The sequence below is a fragment of the Ursus arctos genome, unplaced genomic scaffold (genome assembly GCF_023065955.2).
Source record: "Ursus arctos isolate Adak ecotype North America unplaced genomic scaffold, UrsArc2.0 scaffold_31, whole genome shotgun sequence".
NCBI classification, from domain to species: domain Eukaryota; kingdom Metazoa; phylum Chordata; class Mammalia; order Carnivora; family Ursidae; genus Ursus; species Ursus arctos.
The window spans coordinates 9893951-9913456 of NW_026622997.1; the positions used below are offsets into that span (position 1 = coordinate 9893951).

Genomic DNA, 19506 nt, shown 5'->3' on the forward strand with positions numbered 1-19506 from the left:
AGGAAATGAAGACAATAAAATCATTTATTTTTTAAATGTGGTCATCTCAGTTTTATGTGTGAAGACTGCAGAAATTAGGTGGATTCTTGATTCGACTGCAGTGGAAGTTTTGTCCCAAGGAAGGAACATTTATTCTAGAAGGAAGGCCTGGGCTGGAACTGTCTCATTGTGGAAGGTATATAGCTCCAAGGGGGAGGATCGGAATCTCGTCAGAGAGCATCCGTTTCTGTAGAACACAGTAATGGGAACTGGAGGGAGCTACAAAGGCAGGAAAATAAGATAGTAGCTAATATTTCTGGAGGGCTTACTGTGCTGGGCACTGTCTAAACACTTTACGTATATTTAATCCTTACAACATCTCTAGAAGGTAGGGACTATTCTTTCTTATTTATTTTTATTTTTTTATTGTGGCGAAATGTACAAGACATAAAAATGACTATCTTAACCACTTTTTAAGTGTCGAGGTCGGTGGCACATCCACATCGCTGCGTAAACCGTCACCACCGTCCATCTCGGGACTTTTTCATCTTCCCAGACTGAAACTCGGCACCCATTGAACCCTAACTCCCTATTCCTACCTCCCATCCCGAGCCCCTGGCAACCGCCCTTCTGCTTTTGGTCTCTATCAATTTGACTACTCTAGGGATCGCATATAAGTGGAATCGTACCGCGTGTGTCCTTTTGGGACTGGCTTACTTCACTCAGTGTAATGTAATCAAGGTTCCTCCGTATTGCAACGTGTGTCGGAAGTTCCTTCCTTATTAACACTGGACTGTGGTCCATTGTATGAATGTACCACATTTTGTCCAAGTGTATGTGGATGTCCTCTTGGGTTGCTTACCCCCCTTGGCTGCTATGAACATGGTTGTAAAATATGTTTGAGATCTTGCTTTCAATTCTTTTGAGTGTAGACTCTGAGGTGGAGTTGCTGGCTCATATGGTAATTGTATGTTTAATATTTGTAGGAACGGCCATACTGTTTTCTACAGCGGCTTCACCATTTTATATTTCCGTCAGCAGTGCGCCGGGGTTCCAATTTCTCCAGATAGGAGGTAGGTACTATTCTTGTTTTAGTATTACAGAGGGGGAAGAGAGGTGCAGAGAAGTTAAATGGGGTCACATAGCTAGTATGTACAGATCTGAATTTGAACCCTACAGTCCAACTCAGAACCTTTGATATCCAGGGAGATGAGGCCCAGAGAGGCTCAGAGACACGATTAAGGGCACTATGCCTAATGTAGTATTGGAGTCTGGATTCAGACCCAGGCAGCTTGCCTTCAGAGTTCATATTGTTAAGCACTCTTAGATTTAGTGGTTGGCTTTTCTTTTCTTTTCTTTTTTTTTTTTTTGATAAAAATGTTCTTTAAAAAATTCCACATTTTGTAGAAAGATATTAATTTTTGAATATTTCTAAATGTTTTTTTTCCCGCCTTTCTAAATTTATGCTTTAAACTGTTCTGTTATTTAAAATATTGTCCTAGGAAATGTATGCAATATGTTCGATTTTCTCTGTATTCAGATTTCTTGGGTAACATTTGACTTTAAATGTTTTGAATAAGTATGAATTGACTCTGGTAGAATTTTTTATACATCTCTACTCTGCCTACTCCTGCCAGAAGTTTGCTTTCAAATAAAACCAAGCAAAATGATCTCAAGCTGGATTTAAATTGGGGGAAACTTGGAGGGTATCAGTGGTAAACATTGAGGACCTTTTTTTTATTCGGATACAGTGAATTTCCCAGCTTTATCAATAGAGGAGCAACAGCTAGGAAATGCACTCATTTGTTTCATCCTGTATGTGTTATGTTAAGAGGCTGTGCGTCCTCCCTCAGAGAGTAGTCACCAGGGGGCTTTGTGGCATTCTGAAAATAGCGCCATTTGTCCATGAGGCTGGCACAGCTCAGCTTGTGTGTCAGCTCATGTCACGGCCTGTCTTCGGAGCCTCTCTTACCCCTGCCAGAGAGGCGCCCTTTGAAAATACAGACCCAGGGGCCTCTTTGACCCTGCTCATCCAGGCAGGCCCTCTGGGTGGCTGACTTCTGTGCTGCACTTCAAGGCTGGGGGGCTGGGTGTGCATGGCCTCGAGTGCCTCCCCAGGGTTGAGGGTGATGGCTTGTACAGCACACCATTATAGCTGGGTGTGGGTTTTAGACAGACTCCTGGTCCCGTTGTATCAGGGGCCCACAATCAGCTAAGATGACCTTCCTGATCTGGAAGATATCTTTAGAATAATCTCTCATTCAGTACACTGCACTCCCCCTAGGGAGCTTGAAAACATAATGATACCCGAGGCCCACCTCCAGAGATTCTGGTGTAACTGTCCTGGTGGGTGCCCTGGCCATTGGGATTTGTAAAAAACTTCATAGATAATTCTAATGTATGGTCAAGGTGTAAGACTGTTGCTCTAATTTTTCTTGACTACCTGGTTCTTCGGGCTCTAGTTAAGACTTTTACCGCTGCAGAAGATACAGGAGGCCTTTTCTCTGGTTGTCCTTATCAGTGGGGATTGCTGGAATATATTTCTCACATACAAAGGGAATCTCTTCTTTTTGTTTATCACTGGTTGAAAATTATTTCCATATCCTTATGGAGTATGTCTTTATATTCACACAATAGAGTGCTGGTTGCTGCAGAGGACAGATCGTATTTACCCTGCAGAGCCTTAAGTTTAGAAATGTAGAGGAAGAACAGCTGTTCATTCTCCAAGATTTCACTGCAAGCTCCAGGTCACTAGTTCTGATGGCAATTTCATTTTATAAAGTGAAGACTGTGATGATGTTGGAGCTGACATTTCTGCAGTTCTAGAAGGCTTCTTATTTAGACCCTCACTACCTGTAGTGCCTGCCCTCCCGTACGTTTAAAATCTCAGCCATATCGCTACTTTGGAAATCTGACTGTATCTTTGAGTAAGCCACATAGTCAGTCTGAGGGCGTCTGGTTTAGAGGAAGGGTTTGTCCTAGCCCCTCCTGGGTCGTTTGAGTTTGTTTCAAAGGGCAGTGAGAGATCTGGCATCATCTTTCCTGTGTTGGACTGTGGCTTTAAGATTGTTTGGTTGAAACGTCATCAAATTTTAGAGGTGAGATCTGGGGTTTGGGGAAGCAAGTATTCTCCTAGCTTTGATTTGGTTTTAAAAATGAGTATTTAGATGTAAAATTTTCTAACTTTGTTATCGTTTGTATTCTGTGTGTTTATGAGAGCTCTGTCAGCAGCTGAAACAGAAAGAAAGGATGTATGATCCATGGAGATTTTCCTCCTGTGTATCTCTTAGAGACCCCACTTAAGGGTAGAAAATGTTTGAGTTACTCTAGTAGTTGAGGACAAGGACTTCCTGACCCACTCCAAAGCCCTTCAGATAAAGGCAGAGCAGAGCAATTTGTACATGTATATACACAGTACATGCATACATAATGTTACGTTTATTTATAATCATACATAGCTGCTAATTCAGAGTGACATGAGGAAATTCTCTTAGGGACATCTGCCATTTATCCTCCTCGGTTTTTTCAAAGAGAGGCACGTTTGGGTTTGATCTGCCTTTCACATCTAGATAATTTCATAATAGTTGTGGGGGCCAAACTGAGGAGGTGGCTTCCTTCTCACATTTGTGTGGATTTTTCCTCTTTGTTAATTACCTTGGTGATACGTGTGTGTGGAGTTGGAATGAAGGTACTGATGAATGAGGGGACCGGATTGCTTAGATCAAAGGCAAGGGCATCTGGTCATTTCTGATGTCTTAGAAAATGAAGGCTGTGCTCCCCCCCCCCCCCCCCCGCCCCGGAAGGACTTGAAGGGGCTCTTGGATCAGTTGGAATGATTTTTCTGCTCTGTACTCTCATTTGTTTTCCCTATCTCCTTCCCTGTAATTATTCCTTGGTTGTTGACCTCCAGGGGCTGATTAGTTACACATGTCGCTAAGAAAAGGTCAAGGGTTATAACAACGCGGCACTTAATTTTCTGTTGCCTTAACTTAGTTTTTAACATGCTGGATGTTTGAAATGGAAAGGCAGCAAGGTACAAGCAAATTCTCTTTAAAAACACAGCCGGTTGTGTTGTGGAAGTTGTTCTATCGGCCCCTCCTAGCTCCAGCCCAGCCCAGCGCCACCTCTGGGTCTTTCAAAGCCAGCATCATTTCTAAGAGGAACAGTTCAGAAATGGTTCCCTTCCATCAATGATAGTTTGTGGCATCTTCATATAGGAAATGGAGAATCAAATACTGTATTATGGTGGGATGGGGAGGGGCCACTGATAGAACAGTAAAACGATTGTGGTTTTTTATAAAACTAACAGTGGTATTCCATTTTCATGGAAAAAGGGGTTAACTTGCACAAAAGCAAAGGTAGTGTCAGATGATAACAGTGAGCCACTTCCTGTACATCAGGCAGTCTTTGTTGAAAAACGAAGATGAGTAAGGCATGGTCTCTCTGCTGTAAGAACTTACCAAGAAGCTCCTTGTGCCATTTATCTTCTCAGCCATATACTCTTCTGTAGTTACCAGTCACATCTGTCTCCCTCCTTGTCCCCTTACAGATGCCAAGGTGACAGTTTTCTCATATGCTGGTGCCCTTCCTCTTTGCAAGGCAGGGCACTCTTTTCATTGTGGCACCTACTAGTCCCAAGTGTGGTCCTCGCACAGCAGTTTCAGGGCCCCCTCCCCACCTGGATCTGTTATCAAGAACCCCCAGTGCCTTGGGCATACAAAATGTGTTAATATGCAGGTTCCGTTTCAGTCAGGCTAAGTGGGGCCTGAGAATCTGCATTTCTGATGTGCTCCCACATGATGCTGATGCTGGTCTGTGGACCACACTGGGGATAACAAGGCTTTGCTCTAGAAAGCCTACTTAAACCTCCCCTAATGCCTAAGAGGAGCAAAGATGTTTGACTTGTCTGCTAACATGGGATGGCATATGTACCTAGCTGAATACCTCTGGCCTAAATACTCTCATGGGGATTCAAAGTTAAGAAAAGTACCTGTTTACTAGGTGCTAAACAGAGCTCTCATAGTTTCATTCATATACTTGATCCTCATAGCAGGCTTAGCGAGGTAGGCACTGCTGTACCTCTGTTTTATAGATGGCGAAATTGAGGCACAGAGGGTTAAGTAGCTTGACCAAGGTCACATTGACTAACAGGTGAAAAAGCAGGGCTTTGAATGCAGGCAGTGTGAACTCAGTACCCCAACTTTGAAAGGATTGCTCTGTGCTTCCTCTGTGTCTAAGATGTTACATTTTTAGGGAAGTGGAATCAGATCATGGCTCAGAAATGAGAGTGTCTCGGTTTGCATAGTAGGGTGGTTCCAGAGGGCAGGCTGAGTACAGGTGTTCATGTTTAATGGACAGGATTAGTGAATGCAGGTGAGATAGGCATGATGCCAGTAGCTGAGGAACAAAAGGGCATGTGTAGCAAATTTTTATTTTAGCATCCCAATGTACCAGATACTGTGGCTTATGTTCATTTTTTTTTTAAAAGATTTTATTTATTCAATTGAGAGAGAACATGTGCGCAAGTGGGGGGGATGGGCAGAGGGACAAGCAGATTCAGCTCTGCACCCAGAGCCCGACTTGGGGCCAGATCCCAGGACCCCAAGATCATAACCTGAGCCAACAGGGTCAGATGCTTAACTGACTGAGCCACCCAGGTGCCCCTACATTCATTATTTCTTTTGAACCTTATAATGACCTTATGGCCTAGGTATAGATTTTAAAGATAAAGGGAACTGAGGTTTGGAGAGATTAAGTAATTTCCCCAAGGTCAGCAGAGAGGAGGGTGACATAATTTGAATTTTAAGCTGCTTTGTAGCCTCCTGGGGCAGGTCCTCTGAGCAGTTATTAAGATACAAAGGGGAGGTGAGAATTTGGTTGTTGATACTGCATTATAAAAGAGGTGCTTGGCTGGGGTGCCTGGGTGGCTCAGTCTTTAAGCATCTGCCTTCAGCTCAGGGTGTGATCCCATTCTGGGATCGAGCCCCGCATCGGGCTCCCTGCTCTGCTGGGAGCTTGCTTCTTCCTCTCCCACTCTCCCGCTTGTGTTCCCTCTCTCGCTGGCTGTCTCTCTCTCTGTCAAATAAAAAAAATAAAATCTAAAAAAAAAAAAAGATGCTTGGCCAAGAGATGAGGGTAAGAGCACAAGATCTGCAAGGCAGGGAACCTACGAGTCTCACTCAATGTTGGCCATTTAAAATTGGACTAGAGGGGCACCTGGGTGGCACAGCGGTTAAGCGTCTGCCTTCAGCTCAGGGCGTGATCCCGGCGATCCGGGATCGAGCCCCACATCAGGCTCTTCCGCTATGAGCCTGCTTCTTCCTCGCCCACTCCCCCTGCTTGTGTTCCCTCTCTCGCTGGCTGTCTCTATCTCTGTTGAATAAATAAATAAAATCTTAAAAAAAAAAAAAAATTGGACTAGAGCCCCCTAAGATCTCCGTTTGTGGGGCTGGTCCCCAGATTGGACAGGGCTGAAACTGCATGTGGGGTTAAGTGGCTCCAAGTTTAAATCAGTTTCCATCTGTTGATTAATGTGTGTTGGGATTGAACACTCTTCCTGACCTGCATCCTTCATCCCCGAGTGAGCCCAGGAGAGACCAGTCCTGCCTTCATATTGACTCCTGTGTCTGAGACACTCAGCCCTGGTGCCACCCTCCTCTGCCTCGCCACCAAGTCACAGGTGTTTCTCCTTTCTTCCCCCATCTTTCTGATTGTTTCATTTCTTGCCACAGACATTCCTCATTGCTCCAAATGTGAAAATCTGTGCTTATTTACTTAAAATGATCAGTCTCATGTGACCCCATATAAATCTCTTTAACAGAGAACTAACCTGACAGCGTGTGTGGTGTGCCTGGAGAATTCTCTGCCGCAGGATGCTCATAATGGAGGGAGTGGACTGGGGTTAGCTGGGGGCACTGCTCATTTCTTGGCAATCTTTGACAATATAGGACACCTCCAGGTGGTTCTCCATGAAGCTGTTCTTCACGCTTGGCTCCCTGCTCGTCATGCAATGTTAAATGCCTCTGGTCTCCTTCCTCCCTGGGTCAGAGAGCAGACTTTGCTCTCTGGTGTGGCCCCTTTCCTCTTTATCCTTACGATCAAAGGCTTGCATTCCATTTTTTATTGTTTTTTTTTTTTTTAAATTTTAATTAATTATTTTTGAGAGAGAGAGAATGGGAGAATGGAGGGGGGCCAGAGGGAGAGGGAGAGAGGGAATCTCAGGAAGGCTCCACGCCCAGTGTGGAGCCTAACACAGGACTCAATCTCATGACTCAGTGATCATGACCTGAGCCAAAATCAAGAGTTGGACGCTTAACAGCCTGAGCCCCCCAGGCACCCCTCCATTTTTTAAAAAAGATTCTCTTTTAATGATAGAAGCATCAGAACTATATTACAAAAAGCTAGGAAAATAGAAAGGGAAAAAACAGCCTCATTCACCATCCTAAAACAGTGACTATCATTTTCTGCAATGATTTTTACATATCTGTATCTGTTTTCTATCTGCATTCCCCATTAGCGCTATGTAATCTCCATCATTACCATTTTAATGGTTGCATAATATTCTGTTGCATACCATTAATGATTTAGCTCTCCTGTTGACAAGTATATTGCTCCCAACTTTTCACAATTATTAATCGCACTGTAAGGTTTATCTTTGTGCATGTGGCTATTTCCATATTTTGAATTAGATTCTTACGAGAGAGTCCCAGGTGTGGCATTACTAGGTCAAAGAGTATGAACAATTTTATGGCTCCTAAAACATATTGCCAGATTGCTTTCCAGAGGAGTGGAACCAATTTACAATGCCATCACAAAGTCATTTGTTTCCCAGGTGGCTAGCCAGGGTTAGGGTTGCAGCCTCTCACAGGAGGTGTGTGTGTGTGTGTACGCACGCACACGCACGCGCATGCAAAACTCACTGATTCATATGTGTATTGATTTAAACTGCAGTGATGTTGTGCATTGTTCTTGTTAATAGGAAGATACTAAGTGTCTCATGCCAATATAATAATCGTCCAATTCAGTGTTTTATATCACAGTGTGCCAGACAAGGAATAAAGCAAGTTATACATATTTCTTGTTTCTGGAATTTTGGAAAATTAAAAAAAAAACTGGCAAAGGTTAATTAATAAGAACATTCAGCCCCTGGGAGGAGGTTCTTAGTGGCCCTCTCCTTTTTGAGAACACCTAATGATTTGGAGGTGAAGGTGGAATTTGAAGGAGGTTAGTGGGAGAGGCAGACAGGAGGGCTTTGGAGGTACCTGGGGCCTATGCTCAACAGCTTGTCTAACCTGAACAGCAAAGATACCCTCACCTGATAACTGCAGTCTTTCACATATGGAATGGAGTGCTTATGTTGAGAGGGATTTTGAGGTCACATCTAGGGCTTGGTGGGGAAGCTCCTTTGATTAATTAGTAATTTGTTCTAAATCTTTGCCATTACAATATTCTCCAGTTCTTTGTATTTCCCATTGGACTGTAAACACTAAATACCTTACAGTACGGACTGTACCTTTTAAAATCGTTAATTTTTATAGCTGTCCCCTGGATTGTCTAGCACATTGTTTTACATCTTATGTATGTAGTGGTGACTTTGTGTCTTCTGACTGACCAACTGACTGAGGGAAATGAATGCTGTATCCGAAGGTCCCAGGAGTTCTACCAAAGCCCTGTGCTTAAGTAACCGGATTGCCCAGATCTTGTGCTCATAAGAGTGAGTGTGTGTGTAAAATACGCAGCCGATCTCACAGGGGTAAAAAGGAAGAAGAAACTTTGGTGGAGAAATTACCTAAGAAAGGTGATGCTGGAAAAGATCTCTGATTCTTTTTTTTTTTTTTTTTAAGGATTTATTGATTTAGGGGGGAGAGAGAGAGAGAGAGATAGAGAGAGCAGGGGGAGGGGCAAAGGGAGAAGAAGAAAGAGAGAATCCTCGAGCAGACTCCCCACCAAGCATGGAGCCAGATGCGGGGCTAGATCCCAGGACCCCAGGATCATGACCTGAGCTGAAATCGAGAGTCGGATGCTTAACTGACTGAGCCACCCACGCGCCCTGGAAAGATCTCTGACTCTGTGTATTACCTCCGGCATCATCTAACAGGACCTCCTTGTTTGACAGATGAAGAAACTGAGCCAGGAAGGCCAAGTGACTTCCAAGGTCACACAGGTAGTGGATGATGACTGGGAACTCAGACCTGGTCCCTTGGGCCCTGCTCTGGTGTCCTTTCCATTATACCCTGTGGATAGAAGTTGGGGCACTTGTTTTGCTACTGCCACCCCCCCCCATGCCCTCAACAGAACTATATTTGGATTTTCCCCCCCATATGCCCACGTTTCCCTTCTCTTGTAGCTGCACAGAAATGTGTTTATAGAGATTGTGACCTTGATGCAATAGTCAGGTCAGGTCCAGAGTCATAGGAGCTTAGAGATTTGTATTGAGAGCCCAGAGATAGTGCAGGATCAAAATTCAGTTTCATACAAAATTACAGCTTTGCATTATTATCTCTGAATTTGAATATAAACTTGTTATTTCAGAGGAAGAATGTTCAGTGTTAGTGGTGGTACATGGTTGGAGTGTGTATTTGCCACAATCGTGATCCTAATAAAACTCTCATTATGATCCATATGTTCAGAGTAGAGATTTAAGGTTGTCAAGGGAGCATTAACTTTGAGTTTCTTGATTTCTCTTGTGTGACTGAAATCTAAACCTTGGTGTTGCATCGTCTTTGTGGTGTTTCTTCCTTCCTCTCCGTAACCTCTTGCCCGGAATTGACAAGCACATTTGTTTGCACAGTTGAAGTTCGGAAGCTAAAGGCTTTAATAGTAAGGCAAGCGCCCGTGGTGAATGTCAAATGGAGGGACCGAGCAGACAAAGCAGGAGGGAGAATGAACAGTCCCCTGGTCCCTTTAACAGCCCTGTGATGTCTGCCCTGGGATTTGAATGATTTGTGAGTGACTGCAGCCTGCTCAGTCCGAGGTGGCTGGAGGCCTCTGGAAGTTGATGTTAACCACATCAGCTGTCAGTAGTTATAGCTACTGGGTAATCGGGTTTGGAATTTATGCGTATTTACATTTCGGAGGGCTTTGACTATGTTTCTATAACTTTGGAGTAGAAATGTTTGTCCTTGGTATGACCGAATAGCTTATTTTATGCATGGGGCCAGGGTTTCAAACTGTCTCAGTGTGTAAACCACTTTCTCCCTGGGAGAGCACAAAGAGAGTCTCGTTATCCTATCTGTGGCTAGTGGGCAGGATGAGTTTTGTCTGCAGCCCACTAAACGAGCTCCATACCGCCTTCTGGGCAATAACCAGTAATATGGTTACACAGTTTTTAAAAAGAAGTTAGAAAAGTCTTACCACTGTTGATAAACATTTTGCTGCGGCTTGCTGAGTTAGGCACTTTTTTTTTACTTTCGTCTCAAAGGGATTAACTTTTTTTTTTGTGATAGGAAATACTAAGCTTGTTCTCAAAAATTTAGGAAATAAGGAAAAACTGAAAGAAGAGAGAAAATTAACCCAAGTTCTTTCCACTTGAATGCAAGCCACATGTAACATTGCAAATTTTTCTTTCATTCCTTTTCTATACATAATTTTTATGTGGTTATAATTAGGCTTTTTTTTTTTTTTTTTTTTTTTTTTTTTAAGATAGAGAATGTAGGGAGGAGTGGCAGAGGGAAAGAGAGTCTTAAGCAGACTCTCTTGCTGAGCATGGAGCCCGTCACGGGGCTCAGTCCCATGACCCTGACATCATGACCTGAGCCAAAACTTAGAGTCCTATAGATGCTTAACTGATTGCGACACCCCTGAAATTCAGCTATTTTTGAAAACAGTTTTGTTTTTCTTTCTATTGAACACATATGTTATTCTTGGTTATATAACTTCCTTTACAAAAACCTAATTTTTCATTGAGAGGCATTTATTGAAATATTTGCTTGTTTTGTCAGTGTCTGGACCGGAGGTGGCTCAGCCCTTTTTCATCAGTGAGGTTTTGCACTGCCCCTCAGTCATGGAGACAGACCTGGGTGGATTGTCTCTTCAGTTAGTAGCGACAGGCTCCCTCTTTCCTTTGAGAGTCATTGATTGGCACAGCTCCGATATTTTCCCAATTGCAGATTATCCTCTAGTGAACTTTCTGTGCATGAAGTTTAGCATGTATTTAGGATTATTCTTTTTTTTTTTTTTAAAGATTTTATTTATTTACTTGAGAGAGAGCGAGCAAGATAGAACACAGAGACAGAGGGAGAAGCAGATTCCCCGCTGAGCAGGGAGCCCGATGTGGGACTCGATCCCACGACCCCGGGATCATGACCTGAGCTGAAGGCAGACGCTTAACCGACTGAGCCACCCAGGCGCCCCCAGAATTAGTTCTTTAGGATATTTTCCCAGAGTTGAATTACTGGTCAAAAAAGATTAAACACTTTGATGTTGCACACACACACACACACACACACACACACATACAGTTTTATGTTGTATATTATATATATTATTTTTATTTTTTTTTCAAAGATTTTATTTATTTATTTGACGGAGATAGAGACAGCCAGCGAGAGAGGGAACACAAGCAGGGGGAGTGGGAGAGGAAGAAGCAGGCTCATAGCGGAGGAGCCTGATGTGGGGCTCGATCCCAGAACGCCGGGATCACACCCTGAGCCGAAGGCAGACGCTTAACCGCTGTGCCACCCAGGCGCCCCTATATTATTTTCAACAAGTTGATACTAGTAATGCCAAACTAACCACAGGCTACATATTAACATTGAGTATTACTGCTGTTTAAGCTTTGTTAACTTGTTATGTAAGAAATAGCATTGAGTTTTTAATTCTTTGCTTAGCAGTGAGTTTGAGTATTTTGGCATGTATTTGTTAACTAGTTGATTTCCTGTTTTATGAATTACCTCATCTTAGCTTGGAGTTGTGAGTAGGGAAGGGTGGTGCCTGTGGGAATCTTGGTGGGGTGAGTATGGTTAGGAGACAGAGTTGCCCTGGGGGCTTAATCTTGGCAGGACCCTACTTTGTGCTTTATTAGCTTCTGTCCTACCTAGTGGCAGGTAAGCACTCAACCTCCCCACTTTGCTTCAAGAGATGAGACTCTTTTAAGACTGAACTAAAGGGTGGGGGTGCTGGCCAGCTTAGTCGGTAGAGTGTGTGACTTGGTCTTGGGGTTGTGGGATTGAGCCCCACGTTGGGTGTAGAGAGTACTTAAAAATAAATAAAATCTTTAAAAAAAAGGATTGAAGTAAAGGGAGAGTGTGAGATTTTTATTTTTATCAAAAAAATAGAGCATGGATGTGAGAAATTTTTCGCTTTTTAAAAATAGCCTGCTACAAAATTGTTCTTCTTCCATTAATTCTTTCCTGAGTTTATTGAGTGTCTACTAGGCCAGGCATTCCTAACTGAGAGAGCGCCCCATACAGTGGCCTCAAGGTAGAGAGCATTGCATCCTGGGAAGGCAGTCAGAGCCAGGGCACCTGGATGGTGACAAGAAAGATCTGGGTGAAGTCACAGAAGCAGGAAGGAGCCCAGTGATGCGGACATTTGTAGGTTCTGGAGAATGCTGAGGGCAAGCGCTGAAGGGTTTGAGCTGCAGGGATGTGGTTCTGGAGAAGTGGATTGGAGGGGCAGCAGGAGAGGGAGCAGTGACTCCCCTTGGGTGCCTGCCAGGGTAGGCTAGGCATGAGGTGATAGGGCTTACATGCCCGTGCATCTTAAACTATCTGTGGCAAAGGCCTATAATTTTTTATTTCTAATCTGTTTTGATGGATATGTTTGTAAATTATGAGAAACATGAATTACTGGAAGAATGTGGCAGCAATGCCTAATTGTTCCAAAAGGATTTGTGTGCTTCCTCTCCCTTTCTGTCCTTACCTTACTGTGGGCTGGCACCAGGTGTCTGCAGACCACCCTTCAGTAGCCCCAGCTGTGACCGCTGCTCCAACATGCAGCACTACATCGAGCGCTTTCTGTGCACGGGGCAGCGGTGTGTTGTTAACATTCTCTGCCAGTCACTGTGCTATGCGCAGGAGAAACAGTGAGACAGGAAGTCAGGCCTCTGCCTTCTCAGCTTCTGTAGTGTCGCTGAAATAGGAGAGAAGTGGATGAATCTGGGGTAGACACAATAGGACTTACTGGTGGATCGAATGTGGAAGATGGGCAAAGGAGGACTCCAGGCTGACTGGCAGAAGCGGGAGTTATCTTTCAGACCTGGAGTATGCGAGATTCTTTTTAGCCTTGAGCTTTTATATTTTAAAGAGAGGACATCCTAATTCTTTAACAGCAAAATGATTTATCTCCTCCTACAGATTTGAAATGAATCTCCAGGGAAGAAATCTGGATGGCTGGGGGCAGGGGTGGGAGGGAGCCTTACTTTTCAATATATATCTCTTTGTGCCTTTGGAATTTTGTAGTGTTTGTGCATATCACCTATCCAACAAAATATGTTTAAAAATAGGTTTCTTACAACAGCTGTGGATAAACTTGAAATAAGAAATGTGGAAGACTTATGTGATGAAAACTTTAAAACCAAAGGGATATGAGAGAGGGGTTAAAGGAAGAGTATAAAAAGGTAGGCTTGATATTGAAAGCCGTCATTTCTCTGGAAATCTGTAAAATCAGTGCTTCCCCAAGAGCAGTAGGATTTTTGTTGTTCAGGGAGGGAGTTACCGAAATGATACAGAACTCCTCTGGAGAAATACAAATGTAAGAAAAACCTGGGAAATTCTGAAAAAGATTAGGAATGAGCAGCAACTAGAGTTAAACACTAGAACTGGACAATTTAAACTTGCTGCGGAAGAAGAAATAAGTAAACGGATCAACAGAACAAAATACTATCCAGAAGTAAACCTGAAATGACCTGAAATTAGATAATGACAATGGTGGTTTTCAGATCACTGTAGAAAATAGATTTGTCGAATAATTTAAATGTTCAGGGAAACGAGATTAACAAAATGCATTTTTCCTCTTTCACTCTTTACACCGGGAGAATTCCAGATACAGATGAAAGATTTAAGGATGAAAATATGAAACAGTACAACTGTAAGAAAACATGGGTGGATTTATTTATAATTTCAGAATGGTGAAGACCTTTCTCTCAGCCGTACATTTGTAGCACACATGGCCAAGAAAACAGTTGACGGAAAGACAAGAAAGTTAACAATCTTACTTTTAAAAGAATTCATAGATGCAAGTAATAAAAAGACTATTAATCCAGTAGGTTTTGTGTGTGTGTGTGTGTGTGTGTGTGTGTGTGTGTGTGTGTGAATTGGTAGTTTAAGAAAAAATACACAAATGCTGCTAAATAAATGAAATGTGCAGCCTTGCAGATAATAATTATTAGAAGGCATGTCAATGAGATTGTATTTGGACAGCTTGGCAAAAATATAAAATTCTGAGTGCTCACAAGAGTTTGGGCAAACAGAAACTTTCACGTAAAAACATGAGATCCAGAGACAATATCAAAATAGAATGCATATGCCCTTTCCCTCGAAATCTCACCTTTAAAAAATTATCTTCCATCTGAACTTACATTGCTTTTTATGTAAGCAAGGATGCTTATTCCAGCATAGTTTGCTGTAGCAGAAACCTGGGGACAGAGCGCCTCAGTGTGGCACTGGTCAGTTAAATCCTGGCACCCCAAATGGCATTGTGACTTGTAGCTGTCCAGAGAGTGAGGAGTGTGTATTATGTGTTATGTGTTACATGTATTATGTGCTGACAGACAAAACATTCCAGTGCGTGTTGCTGTTAGATGAAGAGCGAGATGTGGTCTGTGACCCTGTTTGTAGAGATAATCAGAAAGAATATGTTTTATAGATAGATTGAATAAATCCCCCACTCTTCCAAAAAGGATCACAGGAAACGTTAACAGTTGTAGGAAAAGTGACAAAGTAACTGAGGTAGAGATTGAGGAGGGGTCCCATTTGAATTATGTATGTGTGTGGTCTGTTTTATTATTTTTAACTCAATAGGGATTATCTGAGTATGAGATTATAGGGCTTTCTTTCTCTAAAACACGCACATCTCTAAATGTTACTTAGAAAAAAAATCCTGTAACATTTTCTTTATTCATAGATTGTGGTATTAGACTGAGATCAATTTACTTTGTTTATCCTGTCCTCTTCAGACATATGAAACTCTTAAGATTGAGACCTTTTCAGTTTTTGATCTTGGTGGTTTAAGCTAAGAAGAGGACACTGAGCCTCTTTTTAAGCATAGGCATGGAGGGTGGGTGAGAGCCTAAAGGTTTGTAAGTGATGGGGACTAGGGGCTCCTGACTGGATCTAGCTGTCGGAAGGAGAGACAACAGCCAGCCACAGACGCTTTCTTTCATAACTGTAATGCATTTCTTTTTTTTTTTTTTTAAAGATTTTATTTATTTGACAGAGATAGAGACAGCCAGCGAGAGAGGGAACACAAGCAGGGGGAGTGGGAGAGGAAGAAGCAGGCTCATAGCAGAAGAGCCTGATGTGGGGCTCGATCCCAGATCGCCGGGATCACGCCCTGAGCCGAAGGCAGACGCTTAACCGCTGTGCCACCCAGGCGCCCCTGTAATGCATTTCTGATCCATAGTGATATAATAGCTCCAGTGTGGCCCCATGTGAATTTACCTACTGTCGATTTCTTTGGGGGTAAAAGTTTAAATAACTTTCTGTGCATCATAGGATCTTCTGAATGTTTATGGGTTTTATGCAGTAAACATATTCATCCACAAAACAAATTTAGGTACATAAAGTTCTTGGAGTACTAATGAGCTTTTTAGATGTGTGTGATGTCTGAAACTTGTAGATAATTTAGAAAAAAGCAAATGGCTTGGGACCATCTTCTGGAAGCAATTCAGATTATGAATGAAGCTGCAGTCCTTGTGAATGTGCCTTCAATTCAAAAGCGATGCAGTTTTATTCAAGGCATTCATGTATCCCCAGAAATTAAAGTGTAAAAATTTTAATAAGAATTTCTTTTGGGCTTTGCTGGCTATTAATCTATAAGTCTCATAACTTACATTTGTATGGTATTTTTTTATGTTTAGACACTCCCCCCCCCCCCCCAATCTCACTTATACTTCCTAACAGCCTTGGGAATTGTCTCTATTACTTGAGGACTTAGTGTTTTTAGTGTTTGACATTGGAGGGCAATCTTGCCAACCCTGAAAAGACGTTAACAATGGTGCAGAATATTATAGTGCCACAGCAGAAAGAACCAAGGGCGTATCAAAACTTAAAGATTTGACTCATTTCTGTAGCTGCTGAGCATGTGCGCATTGAGGAGAGCTTTGAAAAGTAGCGTGATTCCCAGGACGTGCTAGAAGGCATGGGGCACTTTTTTCTTGCCCCTCCCCTGTCCTGGGCTATTATTTCCTAAGGAGCCATCTCTCAAAATTTAAAGACCACAGTGCCAACTCTTGATTCTTATTTTTAAGGCATCCCACCTGGTCTTGAATACCAAATGGAGTGCCTAATATGTGCCAGTGCTGGACGTGCTGGAGACAAGTGTTCAACAGTGAAGGCACAGTCCCTTTCCTTAGCCGCTGACGCTCCCTTTCAGGTGTGGTTACCAAGGAGGACATGCCCCTGGCTCCCAGAGAATTTGGCGTTTAATGGGGTTGCTGTCTGATCGATAGGCAGACCTGACACCTTGTATTCAGTGTTATAATAGCGGAAGTTGAAGTTGCCAGAGGATGTATAGGCATGGTCTTTAACCCAGATTTGAGGATTCTGGGTGAGGAGGGGAAGAGGAGAGGGAGGGAGGAGGAAGAGAGAGAGAGAGAGAGAGAGAGGAAGAGAATCTCAAGCAGACTCCCCACTGAGTGCGGAGCCCCACTTGGGACTTGATCTCGTGACCCTGAGCTCACCACCTGAGTCAAAAGCAAGAAAGTTGGATGTTCAACTGACTGAGCCACGCAGGCTCTCCCAGAAGATAATTTCTGATAGAGAATTTTTTAAGGACTCTAATGTAAGTACAGGGAACTCTTCTGGGAAGTAGATTTGTACAAGCCTCAATGAGGGAGGAGTGTACATGGAGAACAGCCTCAGCAAAGCCTTGGGTGCAAGGAAGCATGAGAAAGTGTTGAAAAACAGAAAATGGTTCAGGAAGGCTAGCTTGTGGCTGGGAGTTAGAGAATCTTAAGAGGTGAATCTGGAGAGGGAAGCACTGGTTCCCAAAACTTTCCTGATTTTGGAATCACCTGGGAATTAAAAAAATACTGATGACTGGCTCCCACCTCCAGGCATTGTGACTTAATTGGGATGGAGCGTGCTGAGGGATGGGAAACCCATAGTTTCCCAGATTTCCGTGTATGGCAAAATTTGGGAACATCCGAGCCAATTTATGAAGGTCTGTATAAACATGCTGAGTCATAAGGATTTTATCCACAGAGACATTTTTGGCATGGAGGAGCCACTGAATGATTTTACCAGTAGAGTGACTTGATCAGACCTATAGTTTGGGAGATCTTGCTGGTTGTTTTGGGGAAAATAGTTTAAGAAAGCTGAGACTGGAGGCAGGGAAACCAGTCAAGGGGTCCCTTAGATAAATATAGGTGGCCTGATGGAAGGAGTGACAGTAGGGATGGAAGGAGGCAGATGGATCCCTGAGATATTGAAGAGATGGATTCCGTAGAACTTGTCATGGGTGGGATGGGGTATGTGGGGCAGAGGAGAGTGATCAGTTGACTGAGGTGGGTGGGAGCAGGGAGAGCAGGGGTGATACCGGGGAAGGGGGGGATCATTTCTCCATATTTCAGTAGAGATCACCAGCACTGCTGGTTTCTCCTTCCAAGGAATAGCTGAGGAAGTCCATCATTTCTTTGCTAAGCACTGACCTCATTCGATCAACTGCCTCTAGTTTGATTTCTCCTCAGGTAGAGCTTGTATCTTCTTCCTCTGCAGTTTGAGTGGGTGTCTTTTCTCTAATGATTAATGATCTTGCATATCTCATATGCATTAAGAGATCTGTAAGGGTGATTCTCCCCATACTTGTGATCCATTGGAGTCCTGGTGGCCACTGTGGCTCAGTGGCATCTAAAGAGCTTTGATTTTCATAGTTGGGGAAATATAAATTTCATTACTCTTTCATATAAATTGAATTGGAAATTTATATTCCTTTTTTAAAAAAAGATTTTTAAAATTTATTTCAGAGAGAGAGATAGTAAGAGAGCAAGAGCAGGGGAGAGAAGGAGAAGCAGGCTCCTGGCTGAGCAGGGAGCCCAACGCAGGGCTGGATCCCAGGACCCTGGGATCATGACCTGAGCTGAAGGCAGACGCTTAACAACTGAGCCACGCAAGCGCCCCATGGAATTTATATTACTTGAATCCAAAAAGTTTTTGGAGAATTTTTGAGGCCAATTTTATACAGCAATCTGGATTTCTTTACGAAAGAAGTACAATCTATGTAACAGAAGTGCAGTTGTGCTCTATTTCAAGAAAATCTAATATACAAAAATCTGAAATGACAAAGCTGGCATATTGTGGGTGGAGATAATTGGTGGTTGATAATTTTGCTAATGGATTCTTGGCTTTGAAAAGAGGTGCTTTAGGAATCTTTCGTAATGTAAGGTTTCTGTGTTCATTTAAATGACTTAGATTTTAGGAATAATATTTTGGGATAAGAAACAGCCTGCCTGGATATTAGATAATTAACTAATATTGTTATGAGAATCCTGGTAAAGCATTAATAAGAGTGAAGACCCCCACATGATGCTGGACAATGTCAGACAAGGTGAGTATTCCTTTATATACATGCGCTCTCTGACCTTTCCCCATTGCTGTAGCTTTTGTGAATAGTTGTCTCATCTCTTTCCATGCATGCAGCACCTGCAGAACCCCATAGTGAAATCAAACCCTGTGTGTGACATTTTGGTCTGTTGATATGAATGTGTTCTAAAGTCATAAATTATATGTAATGAAATTCACTATAGATTTACCTAGGTAAATAAGTTTTGAAGCCAGAAATTCTAGAGTTAGATGGGAAATTCATTTCCTGATGAGAAGAAGTTGACTAAGAGAAATTATGAAAATATAATCTGGGAAAAAAAAACTCCACAATTTGAAAAATAGCAAGACCTTAACATTAAGTATTTGCGGTAAAGTAATATCTCACCCCATCTTTCAAAGAAAGAATGATATACCAGCAACAAAACATGTGTTTTCCAAAGCATCAAGATATATTGTTGGCAGCATACTATTTTGAAAAGAATTTGTTTTGTTTCTAAAGAGTAGAATGATTTTTAGAGAAGAGGGGAACAGAGGGCACCCGAATACCTAACGCATTTGTGATGGGCTGGTTATAAATGTATGTTCAGAGACAAATGACCATGATAAACAACCGTAGAGGAGCCTGCTTCATATGAAATGAAATCATTTGCCTCCTGCCACCTTGCATGGCATCAACAGATGAGTCGTGCATGAGTCGTAAAGCAGCATATACTGCTGGTGCTCATTCTGTCATCTGCTAGGGCTTCATTATGGAGAGGGATGCTGGTGGCTATCCAGACGCTTCACTGGCAGCCTTCGCTGACTAATGGAGCCGTATTCGTGTTGG

The 19506-nt window shown here is 42.7% G+C and overlaps 1 protein-coding gene across 3 annotated transcripts in view; it reads left to right on the plus strand.

Moving 5' to 3' along the window:
• Nucleotides 1–19506, plus strand: part of FARS2 (phenylalanyl-tRNA synthetase 2, mitochondrial) — a 535745-nt gene that overhangs the window by 40932 nt on the left and 475307 nt on the right. For 2 of the 3 annotated variants that reach the window (XM_057304896.1, XM_057304897.1), the window contains exon 2: nt 966–1052. The exons of the other annotated variant lie outside the window; for it this stretch is intronic. The gene's annotated coding sequence lies outside the window, so the exon portion shown is untranslated. The remainder of the gene's footprint in view (nt 1–965; nt 1053–19506) is intronic. 3 annotated transcript variants of the gene reach the window in all.